The sequence below is a fragment of the Myotis daubentonii genome, chromosome 14, assembly GCF_963259705.1.
Source record: "Myotis daubentonii chromosome 14, mMyoDau2.1, whole genome shotgun sequence".
NCBI classification, from domain to species: Eukaryota; Metazoa; Chordata; class Mammalia; order Chiroptera; family Vespertilionidae; genus Myotis; species Myotis daubentonii.
The window spans coordinates 8615377-8638797 of NC_081853.1; the positions used below are offsets into that span (position 1 = coordinate 8615377).

At 41.8% G+C, this 23421-nt stretch overlaps 1 protein-coding gene across 9 annotated transcripts in view; it reads right to left on the minus strand.

Annotated features, from left to right (window-relative positions):
- The window catches only part of LOC132215223 (uncharacterized), a 147636-nt gene that overhangs the window by 35569 nt on the left and 88646 nt on the right, over positions 1–23421 (minus strand). For 6 of the 9 annotated variants that reach the window (XR_009448483.1, XR_009448478.1, XR_009448479.1 and 3 more), the window contains one exon: positions 2088–2221. The exons of 2 other annotated variants lie outside the window; for them this stretch is intronic. The gene's annotated coding sequence lies outside the window, so the exon portion shown is untranslated. Of the gene's footprint in view, positions 1–113; positions 1116–2087; positions 2222–23421 lie in introns of those variants that run through there. One more of the 9 variants, XR_009448485.1, reaches the window with a different exon arrangement.

Sequence of the window (23421 nt, forward strand, 5' to 3'; positions counted from 1 at the left end):
CAGGGTGTTACCTTTATCCTGCCGGAGGCCCAGGCCCATGACCATTCGTCAGGCCATTCGTCAGGCCCGGCTCCTGTCTTCCGCTGTCCCAGGGGTTGCTGATTATCTGGAGAAAGGCTAGGTCTCTGAGGGGTATAGGCAGAGAGAGGTGATTTCTAGAGCTAGGATTTAAAGCTAAATTAAATCACAGTCAGAAGGACCCTCAGTGTCAGTGGCGCTTGCTCAGGCAATGGACTTTCTGAGGGTGGAGAGAGGAGAATGTGAGGCAGAGACAAAAGGTACTAGCAGTGGTGTCCTTGGTTCCATACGATTGCACAGGGCGCCTCATCGCTGCCATCAGGCTTGACCCCAATTAAGTTGCTTCCTGGACTGTGGCTCCGAGAGCACACACATGATAGGATTTGCCCTTCCTCTGCCCCCTTGGTCAGTCAGGATAATTTAATGAGCATCTACACTGTATTCAGCATTTCCTCTACACACAAAGGCCAGTTGCCTGGTGCGAGGAGGATGACGCTTGAGGAAGTTTTTTGTTGAAACTGTGCTTAAAGCTCTCCATGGCTTATCTCCTTTCCTATCTTTACAAGTCTTACAAGGAAGAGCCTACTATTAGTCGTGTTTTGCTGAAGAGCAAATGGAGGCCAAGAGAGGAGAAATTACTTATAAAAAGACACACAGGTAGTCAGGGGCAGAGTCGGGACACTAACTCACTCCCTGGAATTCTAAAGCCTGTACCTGCGTGACTGTCAAATACCAGCTAAGTGAGTGGGAGCGCCTCTTCGGTGGCCCAAGTGGACTCTGTTCAGGAAATGTAAATAAAGAAAAAAAAATGTTTGCTTCATGTATTAAAAACAAATGATATTACTAACCAAGTAAGTGGGACCTCAGAAGAAAAAAATTAGGAAATCATTTATTTTAGGGAAAACACAAAGTCTGTGGATACAAATTATTCTGGATAAAATGCTAAGAACACCAGTGTTGCCTCTGCCTAAACAGACCTTCTCTAGTGTGGCTGCGATGGAGATGCTGGAGTTTACTCTTTATTTCTGCAGCCTCACGGAAAGTACTTGAAGCTGGTCTGCATTTGCTTCTTTCAAACAGCACCACAGCGAGCTCACCTTCAAAACATAGGAGATGACTAGCGTCTCTCACCATCATGAAGATGCCAGTGAAGGGGAAGTGAGAGGTACGTTAATGCCATGGCTTTCATTCACTGAAAGCTTTACATATTACGCAGAAGCTATTCAGTAAGAAACAGAAATGAGCTATCAAGCCATGAAAAGACATGGAGGAACCTCCGATGCGTATTGCCAAGTGAAAGACACTAATCTGAAAAGACTACACACTGTAGGAGTCCCATGACTTGACGTTCTGGAGAAAGCAAACCCGGGGACACAGGAAACCATGGGACCTGGGAGTGCAGGGCAGCGAACCCACCCCGTGTGAGACTGAGACGGTGAACTCATGTCATTGTACATCTGTCAAAATCCAAAGAGTGCGCCATGGGAAGAGTAAGCCCTCATGTAAACTATGAACTGTAATTAATAATGTATTACTGTTGGCTCATCAATTGCACACGGATGTAAGAGGTGAATAACAGGGAACCGTGGGGCAGGGAGCAGGCTGAGGGAGGAGATAGGAGCTGTACATTCCACTCAATTTCTCTGTCAATAGGAAAACTGCTCCAAAAAAGTATTTTTTTTTTAAAGCAGATGAGAATCACACTGTTTTTCAGCATCGTGGCATCTCTTTAGATGATAGTTCTCTCAATGCATAAGACGAACCAACTCTGCCCAGGCTGTGATGACCGAGGTTAGAGGAAAGGTCAGGTTAAATGTCTTGCTGGGCTGGGGAGACAAAGCAGACTTTGTGTCACAATAGAACTCATCCCCTGGAACAGGGAGATGGCAGGAGATAAAACAATACTCTTTATCACCAGCAGATTAACCAGCAAGGACTCGATCTTTCCATTTATCTTATAGGCTCCCAAGGACAATGGGCCTTCTGTCCTTACACCTGGTGAAGGGAAAGGCGCCCTCGGCAGAGCGTTGGTGGGGTTTACGTGAGGCCATGCAGTTCAGATTTCATACCTGCGTTTCTGACGGTGCATCCCGTTTCATAATCTGCCTGCCAGCCACGGCACTTGGAAGCGGAGCCATCAGCTTTCAAAGGGCAAGAAGCAGATCTGCGGCTTGTTTGAGAAGAATGCTGGATGTAGAAATCCCTGATGGAGAGCAAGATAACAAAGTTGTGGCGTGTTTCCCCTCTCGGTCAGACACTGGCCAGGAGTCCAGGAGGGCCTGCTCCGTCCTTGTGCTCAGCTCCTAGCTCAGCACCAGCCTCAGAGTAAGGCAACAGAGACAAGGCCAGCTGGCCCAGTGAACCTCGAAGACAGAGAACATCAAAATGATTCATCAAGATTAGCACCTTGTTTTTCCTGCTTCACTGAAGTTTCCAGATCAATCTCTGTGGGCACCTGTGTGTTGATGGTTTTGTTTATTCTAAATCCTTGTTTGGAATGGGACCAGCTGGATTTGACTGACTTCACTTGGGAACAAAACCCCCAATTTCGTTGGAGCAACCAACCTTCCCCCTATTGTTAATGTGTGAAGTTGGAATTTAATACTTCCTTTTGGCTCAAGAGGATGGTCTGTGGCCTGGGCCCAGCCCGTCAGAGCTCTGCGTCCCTTGGCCTCAGTGGAATTCAAAGAAGGACACATTCCTCAGGCTGGGCCATGAGACCTGGGGTTTTGCAGGCATGATCTGAAATAGAAGTGTTCTTCATCTGCTGGGGTTGAGAAATTGATAAAATGAAAGCCTACTTGCTAGTGGACTTCTTAACCACCACTTGGGGAAAATCTCCCTGAAAATAAATCCAAGAGAGTAGAAATGGGTTGAAAGCTGGGGAGAGAGCAAGTCCTAATGAAAATATTTAAGCAACTTGAACTAGCAACGCCTGAAATCAACACATTTCCTGGAGCTGTCAATGAAATGGGCCACTAAATTCCCAAGATTTCTACCACTGTATAACCAATTGTAATTTACCCATGTACCCATTTTCCCCCTCACATTGAAATTTTGTTTGTTAAGAACCAAAACGGTGCCTGAAATGATGGCTTTATAATTGTTAAAATGACTGACAGAAGCTCAAATGTCATTTAGCCTGATGGGGAAACTGAGGTTGAGGGAGATGACATGGTGAGTCACAGGAGTGGCCCTGAAAGCCAACTCTGCCACACCAGCTCCTTTGCAGCACACACTGCCTTTGTGCTCATTAACAGAAGGCACTGCCTTCCCAGAGGCACCTCTGTTAAACTTCCCAAATGCTTCCAGCTCTAGCCATTTTCCTCAGTGGTGAGAGGGTCAGCCTGCCCACCAGAGGTTTGCGGTTCAATTTCCGCAAAGGCATGTACCTGGTACCTCACTTGCAGGCTTGATCCCCAGCCCCTGGGTGGGAGTAGGGGAGGGGGGTGTGCATGCAGGAGGCAACCAATCAGTGTGTCTCTCTCACATTGATGTCTCTCTCTCTCTCTCCCCCCACTCCACTCTCTCTAAGGAGAGAGAGAGAGAGAGAGAGAGAGAGAGAGAGAGAGAGAGAGAGAGTTAATGGGAAAAATATCCTCAGGTGAGGATTAAAAATAAAAGAATATGTCCAGACCAGTTAGCAAATTGTACCATCCTGAGACTAGCCTCTTCCCTCAGGACTCTTGGACCTCTCCACAATTTAATTCAGAAATTAAAGGGGTAATGTCTGTCCCTGGGCCAGCTTCCATTCTAATTAGTCACACACACACACACACACCCCTCCTCAGTGCCCTTCTTTAACACAAAGCCAGCACACAGACTGTTTCCCTCCAGATAATGGCAACTTCATGGGTGAATTGCAGGCCATATCTCAGTCATTTGGGATAAAATTGTTATCTCAAATATAAGAGGTAGATGAAAGCTAATTATGCCAACTGTGCCAAGACAACATGGGGCCAGAGAGGAGAAAGTTCAGCCCTGGCATTGGGACCTCTGAGGAATCTTTCATCCCCTTTGCATGTGGTTTAAGACACCCTCCCCATAGAGACGGACGTGCAGGCACTTGAACTGTCCGTCAGGGGCAAGGAGGGTCTGCCTCCCCCTTCCTTCTGTGTTGTGTGTGGTTTTTTCTTAAAGCATGAAGTTTTCTATTTTCTTTCTTTTTCTTTTAAGCCTCACCTGAGGATATTTTTATTGACTTTAGAGAGAGGGAGGGAGAGAGAAAGAGAACAAGAGAAAAACATCAATGAGAGAGAGGTCGATTGGTTGCCTCCTGTACGTGGCCCAACTAGGACTGAACCCTCAACCTAGGTATGTGCCTTGAGCTGGGATGGAACCCATGACCTTTCAGTGCACGGGATGATGCTCCAACCAACTGACCATACTCTCAGGGCCCTTGCTTTTTGGGTGGAATAGCAGAGCCTCTCTTCAAGTATTGGGAGTCCTACCAACAACAAAGGAAATAGAAGGAAAGCAAAGCTGTGAAATGAGAGACATCAGGCCCAGGCTCCTTCTGAAGTCAATGGGAGGTGAGCTGCTCTCTCTGACCCCTTAGTAATGGAGCTGGAGAAACTGCTGATGGACGGAAAGCTCCGCTGCCTGGAATCCCCAGCATGAGCCACCTGTGCACAGCTAGCCAGTCTGCACACCATCTAGGTCCCAGTGGTCTGCCTTCATGAGATGATGAATACAGAGGCCGGACTCAAGCCATTGGAACATCTGCTTCCCTTCATGCCTTACCAGGATTTGTGGATCACCAAATAATTTAAAAATATGAATTTATAAGCATACTCATATTCTATCCACCAATGTTCTTTTATGGTCCAGACATCTAGTGATAGCCACAATTTTCTTGTGTGATGCTTGAAGCAAGAGATATACAGTGGTTGAAAGCATATATTTAAAAAAGCCAGAAAACTCCCCACCTACCTCCCCTCCACCTAGTTATCTCCTTCTCCTTCTCTGGGTGTTGGCTTACAGGTCATTCTCTGTTCCATTCTCCTCCCCAACTAATTTAGTGTCTCCACAGAACCTCCTGATTTCCTTTTGGTAGCTTTTATTATATCTGTAATACTTGTCTTAATGCCTGCCTTTCCCCCTAAATCCAGAAGACCCCCAAGGATTGAGACTGCATTACTCTCCCATACCCCCAGCACCTAAAAGAGCGTTTTGTTTTCTATGACTGGTATTTACTGGGTCATGAAGGAGCACTGGAGGATGCTGACACCGAGCCCCAGCTACTGGTGGAGTGGGCCCTCAACCATCCTTCAGCACGTGGGGAAGGCTTTTATAGAGACAAGAGTCATCCAGGCATACAAGTCCTTCAGCTTCGCTAGTTCCCCAAATGCTTTCCGGTTGTCTTCTCTTCTCTTGCTGTTTCTTTAAGTCCATTATCTCCTACCCCACGACTTAAGCCAACCTCCATTCCATGCCATTTACCTGGTACATAACTGAGTTTTTCTCAAATTGGGGTCCACACACCAGTGGGGGTTGGCTGGCCTTTGATTAGGGTTCTGTGAATTCCCTCTGAGATTTATAAAGAGATGAAAGCACATACTGAATCATGCACATGAATCTTTTAAAATTGAATAAAGCCGCATGATTTCAATACCTGGAGGTTTTTTAATGTACTGCAAATTCTCTCACACTCCTCCCTTTAAAACATGGAGTCTAAGTTCCCTTTCCTTGAACTCAGGCGGGACTTGGTGACTAACGAGCAGAGTGAGGCAAAGGGGCCTTGCATGACTTCCGGGGCTAGGCTAGGAAAGGAGATAGGACCCCACCCGCTCTCTCTGGCACATGCACCAGGAGCATCCTGGAGAAATGCCGCTGCACAGACCAAATAGGAAGACTGCATAGACGTTGCTGGAGGAGCCACAGCTGTCCAAGTCTCTCTAGCCCAGCTCTGAGGCCTGGGAGTGGAAAAGACTCAAAGATGACCCCAGCCTCAGCCACCATCTGACGACAACCGCATGAAAGACTCGAAGCCAGAACTACCCAGCTGAGCCTCTCCGGGTTCTGACCCTAAGAAACCACGAGAAAGAAAGATTGTTGGTGTCACACCACCGACTTTTGTGGCATTTGTTACAAAGCAAAAGATAACTATCGCGGTGTGCTTGCTTGCAGTTGGGTTTATGATTGCATTGGGATCTTTGTGCCATCAGTACCCTACTCATGTTGCAAGCGGTTACTGGATCTCAGCCAAACAATTCCAGCAATTACATTTAACAAATGCACTCAAGTTTAATTTTATTGGCTTTGTTTTCCTTTTACTTTTTTCTCGGATTCTATTTAACTTTGCCATTGCTTATGTAAGTTTTATATGTATCATTTAAGTAACATTATAATAAAATAATTTAAGTCAACACCAGAGGACCACGCTTCTTTTTTCTTTAAAAGGAATCTTAAATTTGAGAATCAATGAAGGGGGATCTTCAGAAAGGCATATGTATCTATAACACACTATCCTCTCATTAACTGTTGTTAAATGAAATGATGCCTACTACTATTCACCATAGGGCCGTGGTCGGCAAACCGCGGCTCGCGAGCCACATGCGGCTCTTTGGCCCTTTGAGTGTGGCTCTTCCACAAAATACCACGTGTGGGCGTGCACGTACAGTGCAATTGAAACTTCGTGGCCCATGCGCAGAAGTCGGTATTTTGTGGAAGAGGCACACTCAAGGGGCCAAAGAGCCGCATGTGGCTCGTGAGCCTCGGTTTGCTGAGCCGCAGTTTGCCGACCACTGCCCTAGGGCATTCTTCATAATTGTTCAGAGATGTAACAGTTCAATTGTAAGGTTAGTGTACCTGCCTGTAAGTCTCCTAGTTTCAGCCTTCTGCTGGAAACCCCAGTTGATGGCATGATGATTTTGGTCCTTAGTATACATGGCCTGACGTTTTTGATCAGCATCCACTCATCCCTCCTATTTTCCATTTTCAGCTAGAAGATGGCCACCTGTCTTTACCTCACTTACATTTTAGAATAGGGCACCTAACTGACATTTTAAATTAGATCATTATAAATATATACTTGTCAATTATGATGACTACCCATTCATTCATTTTTATATCATGCTTAAACAAAAACACAAAAGCTTAATTTGTAACTTATGCAAATATTTATACATGTATATTTTTATTTTATGTGGATATTTGATAGATATAACACATAGCTTTCCATTATATGATGTGACAAGTCTCTGAAAATAGTTTTATTTTTAAAAATAAAATTATAGATTATTATAATAATAATATCGATCATTTATTACCGCCTTGAAGTACTTGCACAGTATGATGTTAAATATTTCACCTACATTATTTCATTTGCCTAATAATGATTTAGGTAAAATTGTCATTTTACAGAGGCTCAGTGGGAAGGTCATTTTCCTGAAGATAATATAACTGGAAATGGAGGAGCTAAAACTTGAACCCAGGTAGGTCTGCTTTTATTAACTTAGTTTTCTAACCTCTCTAAATTCTCCTGACTGTCCATATATTCTTATTTACTATATTGCAGTAAAGCTAACTTATCATCAGTTATAAAATGTTCTATTATTTGCATGGCAATATGAAAAAGACAGACAACAAAACTATGACACAGCCCTTTATCACTAGAATTTTTATTTTATATTGATCTGAAAGTGCTCTATTCAATAAATAGGCCTAGTTTGACATATACTTTAACATTACTGTTGTGTATATGTATAAAATGGTAAGTGTAAACAGCATAAATGGAAAGTGGTATTTATAGACCTTCCCATTTAGACTCTGGTTCCTCTGAATGGTTTTATAGATAAGGATCCCTGTGTCTGTTCTTTCACAATGTCATCCTCCACATCAGAGAACATTTGTGATGTAGCATTTCTTAAAAGAATGCTCTATTATCAGGTCTGGGCTTTTCTTTTAAGCTGCCACTATCCTTTTCACAAGTTTTGATATGTTGTGCCATCACTGCCTCTCATTTAAATATTTTTAAATGCACATCTTAGAGTCAATGGAATATATTATTATGTTTCTGTAGACCTTGATAAAAAATCAACCACCCACAAATTTAAGGAGTATCTTACAACACTTTAGCTATACTAAGTATCCAAGTCTAATATAACTATAGCCTGCTAGAAATCATAGTACATTCATGTTATTTTATTCATATTATCTCTATTTGTGAATGCTTATGATACATCAGGTATTGGTCTGGAACGAACCCGGACACTTCAGTCCATGTGTTCACTCATTAAACCCATTAAACCCAAGAAAGAGGCACATTGTTCCACTGATTAATGAAGAAGCTAAAATTTAGAGAGTTTAAATAATTTGGTCAAAGTCACTGTGTGCGTGTGTGTGTGTGTGTGTGTGTGTGTGTGTGTGTGTGTGAGTGTGTGAATCCTCACCTAAGGATATTTATTTTTTCCATTGACTTTTAGAGAGAATGGAAGGGAGGGGAAGAGACAGAAAGTAGCATCAATATGAGAGAGACACATCAATTGGTTGCCTCTTGCACATGCCCTGACCGGGACCAGGGATCAAGCCTGCAACCAAGGCGCATGCCCTTGAACAGAATCCAACTGGGGACCCTTTGGTCCATTAGCCAATGCTCTAACCATTTAGCAAACTGGCTAGGGCTCACATTGCTTCTTAAGTAGCAAAATCAGGATTTGATTTCATTCTCTCTGACACCAAATTCCATTCTGCCACCTATTTTATAGTATTACCATCTACATAAAACATTGGCTGTATACGAATTGGTAACTAATATATATATATTTTACATTTGATTCAATAAGAGTTTGGATTTTTTAAATTTATTTTTTTAATTACAGTTGACATACACTATTATATTATTTCAGATGAACAACATAGTGATTACACATTTATGTACTTATGAAGTCATCACCCTGATAAGTCTAGTACTATCTGACACCATAATTGTAACTAATATTAAGGTGCTATTATAAACTATGTAAAGTGTTTCTATTTCCCTTAGCATTCCTTCTTCCTGCACATGAACATGAATCTTCATTAACCCCCTCCCCAAGGCAAAATATTAACAACAACCCTTCAGGGTCTGATCTGGTTGTAACAAGCCAACATTTCCTGCAGCCGGTAAATTCATCACTCCCATGGCCACCTCGCTTTATAGGTTTCTGGAAGAATTAGCTATAAAAATGACCACAGTAATGACCATGCCACAGGACATAGGTCTACGCATTCCTAGTTTACTGCTGATCAGAAAAGTTCATCTTGGCACTGTAGGAAATTAATGTTGCTTCCTTCATGTGGTTGTGGCCCACTGTATGCAAGGAAGGAATATACAATTGTTTCATGTTGTACCTGACACAAAAGATTTTACCATCTAGTTATTGTCCAGTAGATCCATTAGGCAATTATCTTGCTTTTCAAACAAAGGGAAGTAATCTCAGAGGATCTGTGACCTCAATTTATAATCTCAAGATTAATGGCACTAAACTTTATGCCGTGCAAATAACTAATCCAGGAATTACAAAATGAAGTGAACTAGTGTAATGTTAGCTCGTGGATTTCAGAAACCTTCACTTAAAGATCCTCACTGTGGTACCTGTGACAGTGTCTTTACCAACTCAGTCCCAGTGTTTGCAAACAAGATCTCTGTCGTTTCTAGTGCTTGTGAGCCATACCTTTTTAGAGCAAGGTAGGATTCATCAGACAGTGAACCAATGCCAGGCCAGATGGCATGCAAGTACCAGATCCCTACGTTCTTCTTTCATATCCTCGTCTCGGCATCTGGCATCACCATTTCCCAGCTACCCAGAGTGGAAATGATTCTTGACTGGCCCCTTTTATTTGGTCCCCATATCCAATCACTCTTTGAGTCTACTTCCCTACCTCTTTAATAACTCTCTGACCTGCTTGTTTCTCTCCACCCTAACCGCCATTCCTTCCGGTCACCACCATGGCCCACCTGTACAGCCTCTACCTAATCTAATTGATCTTTTCTGCCTCCTGCTCTTTATGAATCGAAAAGTCTAATCATGTCACTCCCTGGCTTAAACTATTGGGTGGCTTCCTGTGGCTCTTGAGATAAGGCCCAAGTCCATTGTACAGCTTGCAAAACCAATAGAAAACAATTTAAAAAGTAGCCTGGCTGGTGTTGCTTAGTGATTGAGCACCCACCCATGAACTAAGGGGTCCCCAGTTCAATTCCCAGTCAGGGTACATGCCCGAGGTTGTGGGCTTGATCCCTGGTAGGAGGCATGCAGGAGGCAGCCAATTGATGGCTCTCTCTCATCGATGTGTCTATCTCTCTATCCCTCTCCCTTCCTCTCTTTCTCAAATTAATCGAAAAACATATTTAAAAAAACACTCAGTGATTATTAAAAAAAAAAAATTTAAGTAATGGCATACCATTGGTCCTATCCTTTATATTGGTCCTATTTGGGAATATATAAATCAATAAAAAATAGACAACAGAAAAAAGTAGGTAAAAGTGTTGAACTGTTACTTTATAAAACACAATATTAGACAGATGATAAACTTTTATAAAAGTGCTCACCTTTATTAATCATCAAGTGAGTGGAAATGAAAAGCCAGTGGATATACAGCCTACAGAATAGTTACTCTCAGGCATTGCTGTGGGAGTGTGAATTGTATTACCACTTAGGATGACTGTTTAACAGTATCTATGACAATTAAACTTACATATATCATTTTTAAAACATCGATTTGTTGTTCCACTTATTTATACATTCATTGCTTGATTCTTGTATTTGCCCTGACCAAGGATTGAACTCACGACCTGGAGTGACTAGACAACACTCCAATCAACTGAGCTACCAGCCAGGGCCTACGTCTATCTCAACACAAATATATGCTTCAAATCCCAAAGAAATTTATATAAACATGGCATTATACAAATATAGAAATAACTCAATGTTGAAGTAAAAAATTATAAATTAGGCATATACATACATTAAAACACTATATAAAAATAAACAGTAATGAATTACTGCTACTCATAACAGAAATTATCTGTGGTATCATTTCATAGTAACATTGTTTGCAATAGATAAAATCTAAAGATAATCTCCTAAATATAAAAATGAATACATTGTACAGTGGTCACATAATATAAGTCCAAAAATAAATGAACTAGGATTTTATGTACAAAATTATTAAGTAAAAAAGCAAGGCTTAGAAGAATATCAGATAGTGTAATAGTAAACTAACTAATATATTGTTTGGAGATAGATTAGATAGATGATATAGATATATAGATATATGGACATATAGATATATATCTATATAGGCATATAGATATATAGAGAGGTATACAGATATAAACTATGAGAGGTAGAAAGGGAATGATGAACCCCAAATTAAAAATAATCCCCCTTATCCATAAGGCAAATGTCCCAACACCTCCAATGGAACCATGAATTGTACCAAACCCTATATATACTGTTCCCCCCATAAATACATACCTTTTCACTTAAAGGCAGCAATTCATGGCTTCTCCTTGCATATCTGAGTTACCAGCATCATTGCTCTTTCACTTTGGGGCCATTGTTAAGTAAAGTGGGGCTCGCTTGTACACAACCACTGACACTGTGACAGTTGATCTGATAACTGAGACGGCTGCTAAGTGACTGACTGGCAGGGAGCGTACACAATGTGGAGACGCTGGACAAAGGGCTGATCCGCTCCCAGGGAAATGAAGTAGGACAGTTGCAAGATTTCATCACGCTACTCAGAACAGCATGTGGTTTAAAACTTATGAATTGCCTATTTCTGGAATTTTCCTTTTAATACTTTCGGTCCGTGGTTGACTGCAGGTAACTGAGACCATGTAAGTGAAATAGTGGATCAGGGGCACTGCTGTACTTTCCTGGAAGCTCCATGAGTCAGGGCTTTTTGTCTCCTTTTTAAATCTTACTGTTTTGCAATACTTAGCACAATGCTAGACACATAGTCACTCAAATATTTTTTAATGAATCAATAAATGAGACAGGATTTAGTAAAGTTGTTCCTTAACCTGGATGATGGGTACACCCCGTGTGTCTTAACAGTTTTCTTTATATGCTAAACTTCTACCACAATCCACAAAGTAAGAAACTGGGTAATTTTACTCCCTGCCATGCTATCCAGAAGTCTACTTTAGTACTGTGGAATGTCATACGTATGTTATTTTAAGAACTTTTATTCACTAGTACACCTTACAGATATTATAAAGATAAGTTACCAACTTCAATAAGATATTCTGCAGTGAGTATACAATCTATAAAGAATTGGCATCAAAATATGTTAAAATGCCTATAAATCAATAAGCAAACCACAAATAAAATAAGAGAAATGTGGGCAGAAAACAGGAAAAAGCGTTTCACAGAAGAGAAAACATATATTCACAATAGATATATGAAAAAATATTATTAGTGATGAAGGAAACACAAATCAAGATCACATGAGATACCATTTTACTGATAGTCAAATGGCCCAATGAAGAAGGCTGATAATGCCAAATATTGGAAAGGATATGGACCCATAGGAATTCATATACATTCCTGGAGGAGTATAAATTGGTGACATCTCATTGAATTCTACTTGGTGTCATCTCCAAGAATTAAAGACTCACATACTCTGTGACCCAGCAGTTCTACTCCAGTGAAATGCTTGCTCATGCCCAACCAACACATGTACTTGAATGGTCAGAGACCACTGTGCACAAAGGTAAAAACCTGGAGACAACCCAAGTACCCATCAGTGGGTGAGTAGATGATTAAACTGAGGTATATTCATCAATGGAATATAATACAGCAGTCAAACCAAGTGAACAGCAATCATGTACAACAATATGGATGACTCTTAGCAACATGATAGTAAGTGAAAATAGTCCCGACGTGTGATGTCCTTTTCATAAAGTTAAAAACAACCAACATAAAAAAATAGAATGAACAGCATGGTGACTCAAGTACTACATATTTGAAAGTTGCTAAGAGAGTAGATCTTAAAAGTTCTTATCACACACAAAAAAATTCATGTGGTGATAGATGTTAACTAGACTTTTATGGTGATCATTTCACAATATATATAAACTAGAGGAGACAAAATTTGTGCCCTGGGGGCGGGGTGGGGGTCCCTCACCTCAGCCCAGCTTGCGCCCTCTCGCAGTCCGGGCTCTCACAGTCCAGGACCCCTCACTCCTTATCGCCCAACTGCCACAGAGGTGGGAGAGGCTCCCTCCACCACTGCTGCTCTCGCCAGCCCTGAGCCCAGCTTCTGGCTGAGCATGGGTAGAGGGGTGGGAAGTGCAGCTCAACCAGAAGCTAGGCTCACTGCTCCTTAGTGCTGGCCCTGCCCCCTGCCCACTGGGGGTGGGGGTGGTCAGGGGACTGGGCTGGCCGGGGGAGGGGGCCATGGGAGATTGAGGCACCGCAGTCGCACCCCATCCCGCCTCTGTGGAGGTGCCAGGACTGTGCTGCCACCTTTGTCGACATGGCTGGCCTGGCGGCACAGGTTCACTGGCCCTGCCCCCTACCCACTGGTCATTCCAGAAGGCCGTTCGGGAAGGTCGTTCAGCTGTCTGGTCTATTTAGCATATTAGCTCTTTATTATATAGGAAGGATATTGAGTCATTCTGTTGTACACCTGGAACTAACATAAGGTTATATGTCAATTATATCTTGATGAAAAAGGAAATATAGTCTCTGTTTTTTAAAGTAGATTTTCATTGATTTCAGAGAGGGGAAAGGAGGGGGAGAGAGAGATAGAAACATCAATGATGAGAGAGTATCATTGATCAGCTTCCTCCTACACACCCCACACTGAAGACTGAGCCCACAACTAGGGCATGTGCCCTGACTGAAAATCGAACCGTGACCTCCTGGTTCACAGGTCGATGCTCAACACTGAGCCATGCCAGCCGGGCTATACTCTGTTTTGATATGCAATTGTACATAATTAAAAAGAAAGGCAGAACTTATAAAATAATTCAATTATTAAATACCTCCCACAATGTTAATAAAGTTTAGAAATAGAAAGGCAATTCAACTATTTAAACAGAAAGCAAGAGAATGATGATCATGGTGTACAGGGTCAAATGGAAGGAAGCAGAAAAACACAACCAGTGTAGCATATGGGTAAATGTTGGCTACTGTAAGATCTTAGCGTTTGTTTTGTGTGGTGAATTTGGGGATGGTTATTATGGTATAAAATAACTAGCAAAACAAAGTAGTTCATGCAAGGGCCAATGACAACTGTGTCATGGAACAGGGATTATAGTTAATCTAATTCTGGGCATCTGAGGTTCATAACAAAGAAAACAACCACCACTTTTTATAAAGAGAAGATAAACATTAAAAAATGTAGAATGATCTTCTTTTTTACAGAGAGGAAAGGAGAAAGAAATGAGAGAAAGAAACATCCATCTGTGACCATGGTTCATAGGTCGATGCTCAACCACTGAGCAACACCAGCTGGGCTAGAAATCCTTTATATCACATAGATTTTTATTCATGTTATTCATATTTTAAATTTTCCTCTCTAGTTTACCTTTATATTCTTTATTTATTTTGACATACTCATGTGTTATATTTAATATAGTCATTTCATCAGTCTTTTTGTTTTGTGCCTTTTATCTTATTTAAGAACTCCTTCCCTATCTCAGTCTCATAAAGATATTCTCCTATATTCTTTTCTAATCATTTTAAAGTTTCTCTTTAGCTTTTTTCTTTAAACCAAGAACAATCCATGTTTGTATGTGGAGTGAAATAGAAATTGAATTTCATTTTTTTCCTATATGGATGAGAAGTTATACCAGATCCATTTATTAAAATGTAGAGTTGACTATACTAAAAAAAGCACCTTGATTTCAGAACACTGTTGTTTCTGGGAACTATACTCCAAGTATTGGAGGTCCCCATTATCTTAGTATTTATTATGTGTGTCCCCCAAAGAAATGGCCTCTTTCAAAGCTAATCTTCCTCAAACAACTTTCTGCTTTAATTTTAGCTTCTCTCCCCTCACTATGTCAACAGTATTTGCCAGCTATTACCTCATAGGTTGTTAGCTGTTTTAAAATCCCCAAAATACAGTATCAAAACAATACAAATGGAGAGCAAAGTAAAATTACAAATCTTGTAAAAGATACAGGGATTTGCCAACTAAGCAGAACTGCTCTAATCATTCCCAAGGCAAGGACAGATGGTGATATGGCAAAATTAGACTATTTAGTAACCAAAGAAAGGCCTGTAAGTAAGTAAGATGGCACTATAGATGCCTCCAATGGGAATCACTTTAGCATCAAACTTAGAAGGAGTCCTTGAGAGAAAATGAATAAAGGCCTTGTATATTTTTGTGAACTGATCTTTATGATCATGATGCAAAAGTGACACTAAAGATGTCATCTAGTCCCATTTTTAAAGAAAAATTAGACCCAACTCACAGCATTTGAGTCTTGCTTTGATTGTTCTAAGCATATCTCACAATTGGAATTATGACTTAAATTCTCTTAAACATAAAATAAGACTATTTTCATAAGTTATATTGTATTTTCAAGATAAAATCCCAATCAAACCTTTTCACAGTTATTTCTTATAAAACTTTGATGCCTCAAGATTATGAACAATAACTTGGATGGGGAGAGTAATGGGGTTACAAACCACATCTTTAACAAAAACCCACTTCTCAATGCACTTATTTCATAAGACCAGAACTGGGGTGAGGTGACCGAGGTGCCTAGGATACAGAACGAAGAAACTATTAACTCTCAGGATTGTAGACTTACAAAGGCTGATCTGATTTCTATTATTATACATTAGCTTTGCCTGTTCTAGAGCTTGGGATGTAACCTCACAGCACGTTCTCTTTGTGTCTGCCTTCTTTCATTCCGCATGCTTTTGAGATCAATCCATGGTGTCACATGCATTTGTAGTTCTTCCCCTTTATTGGTCAGTGTTCTGTTTTATAATTTTTATTCTGTAATATATCAGATTTTATAAACATGCCATTTTATATTTTATAATACTCCTCTTTATGTAACATTTTATAGATATACCACAGTGTGTTTCTTCATCTTTTGATGGGCATTTGAATTGTTTCCAGTTGTTGCCTACTATGAATATAGCTGCTGTGACACTTGTGCCCAATTCTGGTGGGCATATGTTTTCATTTCTCTTGGGAAAATGCCTATGAGAGAAATTGCCTGGTCAAACAGTGTTTAACTTCATAAAAAAACTATCAAAAACTGTTTTCCCAAAAACATAACTATCTGCAATGTATGAGAGTTCCAGTTGCACCTTATCCTCACCAATCCTTGCTATTGTTAGCCATTCTGTTGCCATGATGTGGTACTCATTGTGTTTTAATATGCATCTCCCCAAAGTCGAATATGATAGTGAGCATATTTCATATGTTTATTAGCTGCATATCTTCTTTGATAAAGTATCTTTTCAAGTCTTTAGCCTGTTTTTTAATCAAATTGTTTGGCATCTTATTACAAAATTTAAGCGGCCTTAGTATATTTTGGATTATATATAAAACCTCTGTCAGAATCATAAATTGATCATATTTCCCCCAAGTAGCTTTCCTCTTGGTTTTCCTAATGATATCCTTTGGAAAGCAAAAGCTTTTAATTTTGATAAAGTCCAATGTTCATTTTTCTTTTATGTTTAGTCTAAGAAATGTTTGCCTACCCCAAAGTTACAAATCATTTCTTCTATATTTTAGTCTAGAAATATAGTGTTGACTTTTACATTTAGACTTAGGACCTATTTTGTATTAATTTTGGTATATGGCAGGAGGTAGATATCAAAATTCATTTTGTAATATGAACGTCCAGTTGTTCCCACATCACTTATTAAAAACAACTTACTTCCCCATATAACTACTGTGGAACCTTTCCCCAAATCCAATTGAACATAGATGTGTTGGTTTATTTCTAGACTTTCTTCTGCTCCACTGATTGATATATCAATACTTTTGTCAATACCACACTGATGTGCTCACATTATAATATGCCTTGAAATCAGGTAATGTAACTCTTCCAACTTTGTTGCTTTTCAAAATTGTTTGGCTACTCTTGGTCATTGGCATTTTTATATAAATTCTAAAATCAACTTATCAACTTCCAAAAAACATTTGCTGAAATTTTTACTAGGATGCCATCCTATATAATAAAAAGGTAATATGCAAACTGACCGGACAGCAGAACAACTGTTCACTATGATGCGCACAGACCACCAGGGGGCAGACACTCAATGCAGGAGCTGCCCCCTGGTGGTCAGTGTGCTCCCACAGTGGGAGTGTCACTGAGCCACAAGCCAGGCTGATGGCTGGTGAGAGCAGTGGCGGTGGCAGGAGCGCCTCCCGGGCAGTGCTAAGGATGTCTGACTGTGGCTTAGGCCCGCTCCCCAGTTGGACATCCCCTGAGGGCTCCCAGACTGCTAAAGGGCTCAGGCTGGGCTGAGGGAGCCCCTCCCCCAAGTGCATGGATGTCATGCACCCAGTCTTTAGTTAAACTGTAAACAAATTTGATAGGACAGACATGTGTGAGTACTTCAGCCTAGAAAAAAATGAAGTACTCACACATGTTACAATATAGATGAACCTTAAAACATTATACTAATTGAAAAAATCCAGACACAGAAAGTCACATATTGTACGAATCCTTTGAGACAGAACACAGGTTGGCAGTTATCAGAGGCAGGATTTGGGAAGGTGGGAACAACTGCTTATCAGGTATAAGTTGTTTTCTTCAGGTGATAAAAACGTTTTGGAACTAGACAGCGGTGGTGGTTGCATAACATGTAAAAGTGCTAAATACCTCTGAATTTTTTACTTTCAAATGATTAATTTTATGTCATGGGAATTTCATCTTAATAAACAAAGAAAATGGTAGGGATATTTATTTTGTCTACTTTAAGAGTACCTGGCATGCAGTAGGCGCTCAATAAATATCATTGAATAAATGAAAAACAACACCTACCTTTTAAGCCAGGAGTTTCTCTCATAGCCATAACTAGAAAATTTTGCCTCTAAATTTGCCTCTAAAAATAATTTCTGAACTCAGGCATGGCTATAGTAGAAATTTACCAGCTGCAATGCCCTAAAAGAGAAATGGTAGGCCCAGGTCCTAGACAACAGCCTTCTGCATCCTCTGTCATCCTTACTATTTCAGTAAAGCTGAAACTGCTGACTATGGCTCACCAAAACCCCTGACATCCTGTCTCACTACCCAGTACACCCCAACAAGACTAACCTCGAGCCCAGCCAGTGTGTCTCAGTGGTTGAGCATTGACCTACGAACCAAGAGGTCACAGTTCAATTCCCAGTCAGGGCATGTGCCTGGGATTGTGGGCTAGATCCCCAGTATGGGGTGTGCAGGAGGCAGCCCATCAACGATTCTCACTCATCATTGATGTTTCTATCTCTCACTCCCTCTCCCTTCCTCTATGAAATATATATATATATATATTCTTGATTCACAGTTTACCTATTTACTATAAAGAACTCTATGTGCAGCAAAGCAGAGCTGTTATGTAAGCCACAGGGAGTGTTGTGGATTAGCTTTGTCAAGAGCTAATGAATACAAGAAGGCAGAACCCAGCAAGAGATTTATTCAAAATACATAGAGATAAATATAGCAGCAGCCTTGATTAGCTTCCATCCTTCTGTTTTGTTTTGTTCAGGCACTCTAAGTGCTACTTTTAACACATTCTGTAACTTAGCATTCACCCTGGTATTCCCATGTTTAGAGGAGGAAACTAAGGCGCCTAGAAGTGGTGTAATCACCCTCGGGTCACACAAGAAGATGCAAAGCAGGCATTTGAAGTAGACACTCAAACACTGAACAGGGAGTGCGGGCTTCGTTCTGTGCTTGCAGGGTCCTTCTTTACCAAGTCAAATCCATGGTGACGAGCAGCCTACTGCTCCTGTGCTATTGGCCCCTGGATCACAGTGATAAGGCTTCAAGTTTAAACAAATCTCAAGGAGGGTCTCATTGCATTAGCACAGTCACATGCCCACCTCCAGGCCAGGGGTCAGTGTACTGTGGGTACTCTCCTTTCCCATAAGAAGGAGGGAGGGGGGTGTGTTTTGGCATTAGAACAAAAATATTCTGCCATGTCACATACATCCCAGGCTATCATTTAAAAGACATCTGTGAAACTGCATCACCCCCTAAAATCATAGTACAAGCCTGCGAGAGAGACAATCTGTTGTTCAGTATAAGGAGGGCACCAGTCATTGGCAGCAACATGATGGGAGAGACTGGAGTTGGGGTGTGCTGGCTCTAAGCCCCGGCTCAATCTCCCCCTCTCTGCATCCTCAGGTCGGTCCAGTCAAGCCTTTAATTTTCTAACTGTAAATGCAGCGATTCTCAGGAAGAGTTCCCAAAGGCCCTCTGACTCTAGGTAGCAACGATTTTCTTGCTCTAATCTCAATTTTGGAGAAAAATTCCTAGATAGCCATGTAAGGCAAACAAAAGGCATTTTACTGCTGTTCTCAGTCCCCATCTCTCTTGCCTAATCTTTGTTTGGCCTTGCAGCGCTGGTTTTGCTTCTAGGACCATAAATCCTCTAGTTTCCAGTCTGATTTTCACAGCGGCCGCGAGGAACGTATGTGTTGGGTGCAATGCCCAGCTGCACCCAGCCAGGACTGCACAGAGAGCAAACAAAAGACCGGGCACCGCTCGGCAACTTGAGTCTGTGTAGTGGAAACCAGGGTAAAAAGGCAGATTTTAGCAGAAATGTGATAATTGTCAGTTTCATTTGATTGGTGATGATGGGAGTGTCTTAACCATTTACAACCCAAGCTCCCTTTTAATAAACCTAATAAAGACCCCACACCAACCCAGAGCTTCTGAAACACACCCTTGGTTAGGGGTGGGGGTCGGGGTGGGGGTGAGGGGCTTACCTCTTCCTCCCTCTCATTACTAAGATGTATGGCAACATTTGTGAAACTTTACTTTCCCTTAATTGTATTACAAAAATTATAAGTTTTAAAAAATTTTTCCAATAATATTGACTACTAGAGGCCCGGTGCACAAAATTCGTGCACGGGAGGGTGTGACCCTCAGCCCAGCCTGCACCCTCTCCAATCTGGGACCCCTCGGGGGATGTCCCAACTGCCAGTATCACAGGAATTGGTCCTAAACTGGCAGTCGGACATCCCCCTCGCCATCCCGGACTGCTGGCTCCTAACCACTCACCTGCCTGCCTGCCTGATTGCCCCTAACCACTCTGCCTGCCTGCCTGATCGCCCCTAACTGCCTCTGCCTCGGCCCCACCATCATGGCTTTGTGTGGAAGGAAGACCAGATGATGCCAGGTCTATCTGGTCTAATTAGCATATTACCCTTTTATTAATATAGATGCTTTTATAATCTCCCCTTCTGCTTCATCATCCCACCCATGGAGGGGAGGGTCTGGCATGCCCCCCTCGCCCAGGGAGAACGGAACTGTAGTTGAGGACACAGGTAGAGCACACTTACTAATGATCCTCACTTAGCACAGACTCTACTTTTTTCTTGATAATGTTGTCTTTTTGTAACTTCCTCAACCTCATTTCTGAACCTCAGTTCCCTCCTGTGGAAAAGACACACTGTGAAAACTCATAAGATTGTTGTAAAAATGCCTGGGGTCACTTATGGACAGTGCTTGGCCCACTGCCTGCCATACAGTAGGTGTTCAATGGGTGTGAGGGGCCACCCTACAGGAGGTGCACTGCCCAACTCCATCGCTGCAAATCATACGCTGGACAAGAGCCTCTGTGGGAAACTCCCATGTGGATCTCTGTCTGTCTATTCCTGGTGAACCCTGCAACTGCCCAAGCGCAGGGTGTCTGATTTACCAAGACTCCTCTGCTCCTGCTGTATAATATCATCCGCAGAGACAGGAAGTCCCGACCAGCCAAGTATGCAGGATCAGGCCAGCAGGATCAAGTCCAAATGATCTCCCAAGCCAGCTCTTGCAAAGGAACAGCATTTATGACCCACAACGACGGGGAGTATGGAACTGAAGCATTCGAGGAGGGCCATGTGAGGTCTCCTGCAAACTTTCCAGACTCCCAGGGAAACAGTTTATGTCATTTTAAATATTGGGTGTTTAGATTAGAATTAGCCCGAGAGCAGCATGCTGCTATTATTGTAAAGACCAGTGCCCAGAGGGGAGAAGCTCTATCTCTTGTTTGTTTGGACTTGAAGCAAACGCCTGCCCTGCAGCCTGCGGGCTGTTAAGTGTTTCATAACCGAGGATGCTTCAGTTCATGGAGGAGACATGTGGCCACAGAAACAAGATGAAATGATGGAGCAAGTTGAGGAAGCAGAATCTGGGAATCTTACACTTTGCCACCGGCTCCCGAACCATGTGTTTTATGCCATGAAACACTCTAGGCAGAATGTGACATGACAGAAAATAAGGGGCCTGTGACCAAATGATATTAGTGTAGAGGATTCTAGCTGGGCTACCTGGTTAGAGAAGATCAAATCCCTCCAGCTAAGGGGAAGTGTATTTCCCACATGCATCCCTCTATGCCCACGTCACCATAGGATATCGCAGTGGTACCACTCAATTCTCTTTTCTAATTACCCCATGGTTGCCACCCATTGATTGGCAAGGTTGGCCTTTCTCAGCAGGAAATTCCTTAGCCATTCAATGAATTTCAAAGGGCATTCATTGCTTACCTAGAATGTGCTAGATGAAGGGATAGGAATAGATCAAAACTAAAAATAAGTTTTTGCCTTCAAGAAGCACACTGTTCAGTCAGACAACTGCCAGAAGAGGACATGATTGGGAAATAGAAACTATGTGTTCAACTAGTGATGCTCACACAGGCCTGCCAAGTGATGGCCATAGAGAGGAAATAAAACACAAATGATCACGTTATAGTCATATTAAATTTAGTCTGAAGAACCTGATGACACCAAGAATTTGCATTAAAACAGAATTTTTTGCTGAGAGAAAAGATATTGCAGGCACTTCCAAAGGAGGTGTTCACCGGTTGTTTTACAAGAAACTGTTTTTCACTTGCAAAGTAGCAATTTACATCGATGGAGTAAAATCACTTTGCCTCAGTCATTATGTCCATGAGGAATTAATTCATGAGTTAGAAAGTCATGCTTTAGTGGAAGCTAATCCATTTAGTGAGCTCAATTTGTTTGGGAGGAAACACATCCAGGTAAAACTTAAAAAAATCTTTCCCCCAATCTCATTCTCTGATCACCCAATCTTTCACCCTTCAAAAGCAATCACCAGTTTCCAATGAGAAAAGCAAAAATGGTTGAATTTATACCTGCATAAATGAAAAGTTATCCTCTGAGCTTAATATGTTTGCCATATTTTAAATTCTGATTTAGTTGAAAAGACAAGAGGGGAAAAATTTTTAAAAATCTATTAATTCTAAGTTTGGATAAGGAACTGAAAACATAGCTTCTATGTGTCCCTGGGACACTCTCTGATTTGGCTGGTTTTGTAGATTTCTGTTGTTCTCAACTGTGGCCCCCAGTGGTTCTCAGAGTGGGCAGCTTAGCAGGCTCGCAGAGTTTGCCTCCCAGTGCTTGGTAGAGTAGAGAGCCTGGTCCCTTCCCTGTGAACTGAATCTTGTATTTTGTGATCTGAAGAGAAATCATCAGCTGCCCACTTTAAATAACAGTGGTCACCATTTATCAAGTGCCTGCGCTGGGCCAGGCAGCTTTACTGCTTAGTCCTCTAAGTCAAGCTGTGTAGGAGTATCTTCAGTTCCATTCCGCAGGTCCAGGACACCAATTCCACAGTCTGCTGGCCAATCAGCAGCAGAGTAGGATTGGAAACTGAGTGCTAACTCCATGGAATCATACCTCAGTAGGTGGAAACAACAGGTTGCATGTCCATGTTTTGTTCACCCCAAAGCCTGGCCTCTGAAGAAGATAAACCTCTTCTGCATTCAGTCACTTCAAGAGGCTATTTAACATTTGCTTAGAATGAGAGTCGTCTGTTATAGGACAGCAAAGACACCACGAACACCCATAGTGGATCCTTTCGTACAGGGTCTCATGCTGGGAAACATGGGACACACAGATAGGGAATCCGTGGCTTGTAATCTAGTCCAAGAATGAAATAAGCATAGATCAGTGACCGGCTGGCTAATACATGGACATCAGGGATGAGGCGTACTCATTTATTTATTCACTCAGCAAATATGCATTGAGTGCTGCTTTTTTGAGCACATGGGCCTGTGTTTACACATCTGAAAAATAAGGGAATGCTTTCCTTGCCTGCTTCCCCAGGCTGTTGCGAGGACTCTGTGAAGGAATGTGTGAAATCACTTGGATGGCTGTAAAGTGCCCCACACATCAATGACTATGAGGCCACTCCACACAGGGGTTCAGAACCTGCAGAGTTTGAATTCCTCTGCTTGTGACTTAGGGCAGTGTGTGCCCTGACTATAAACCCCCATC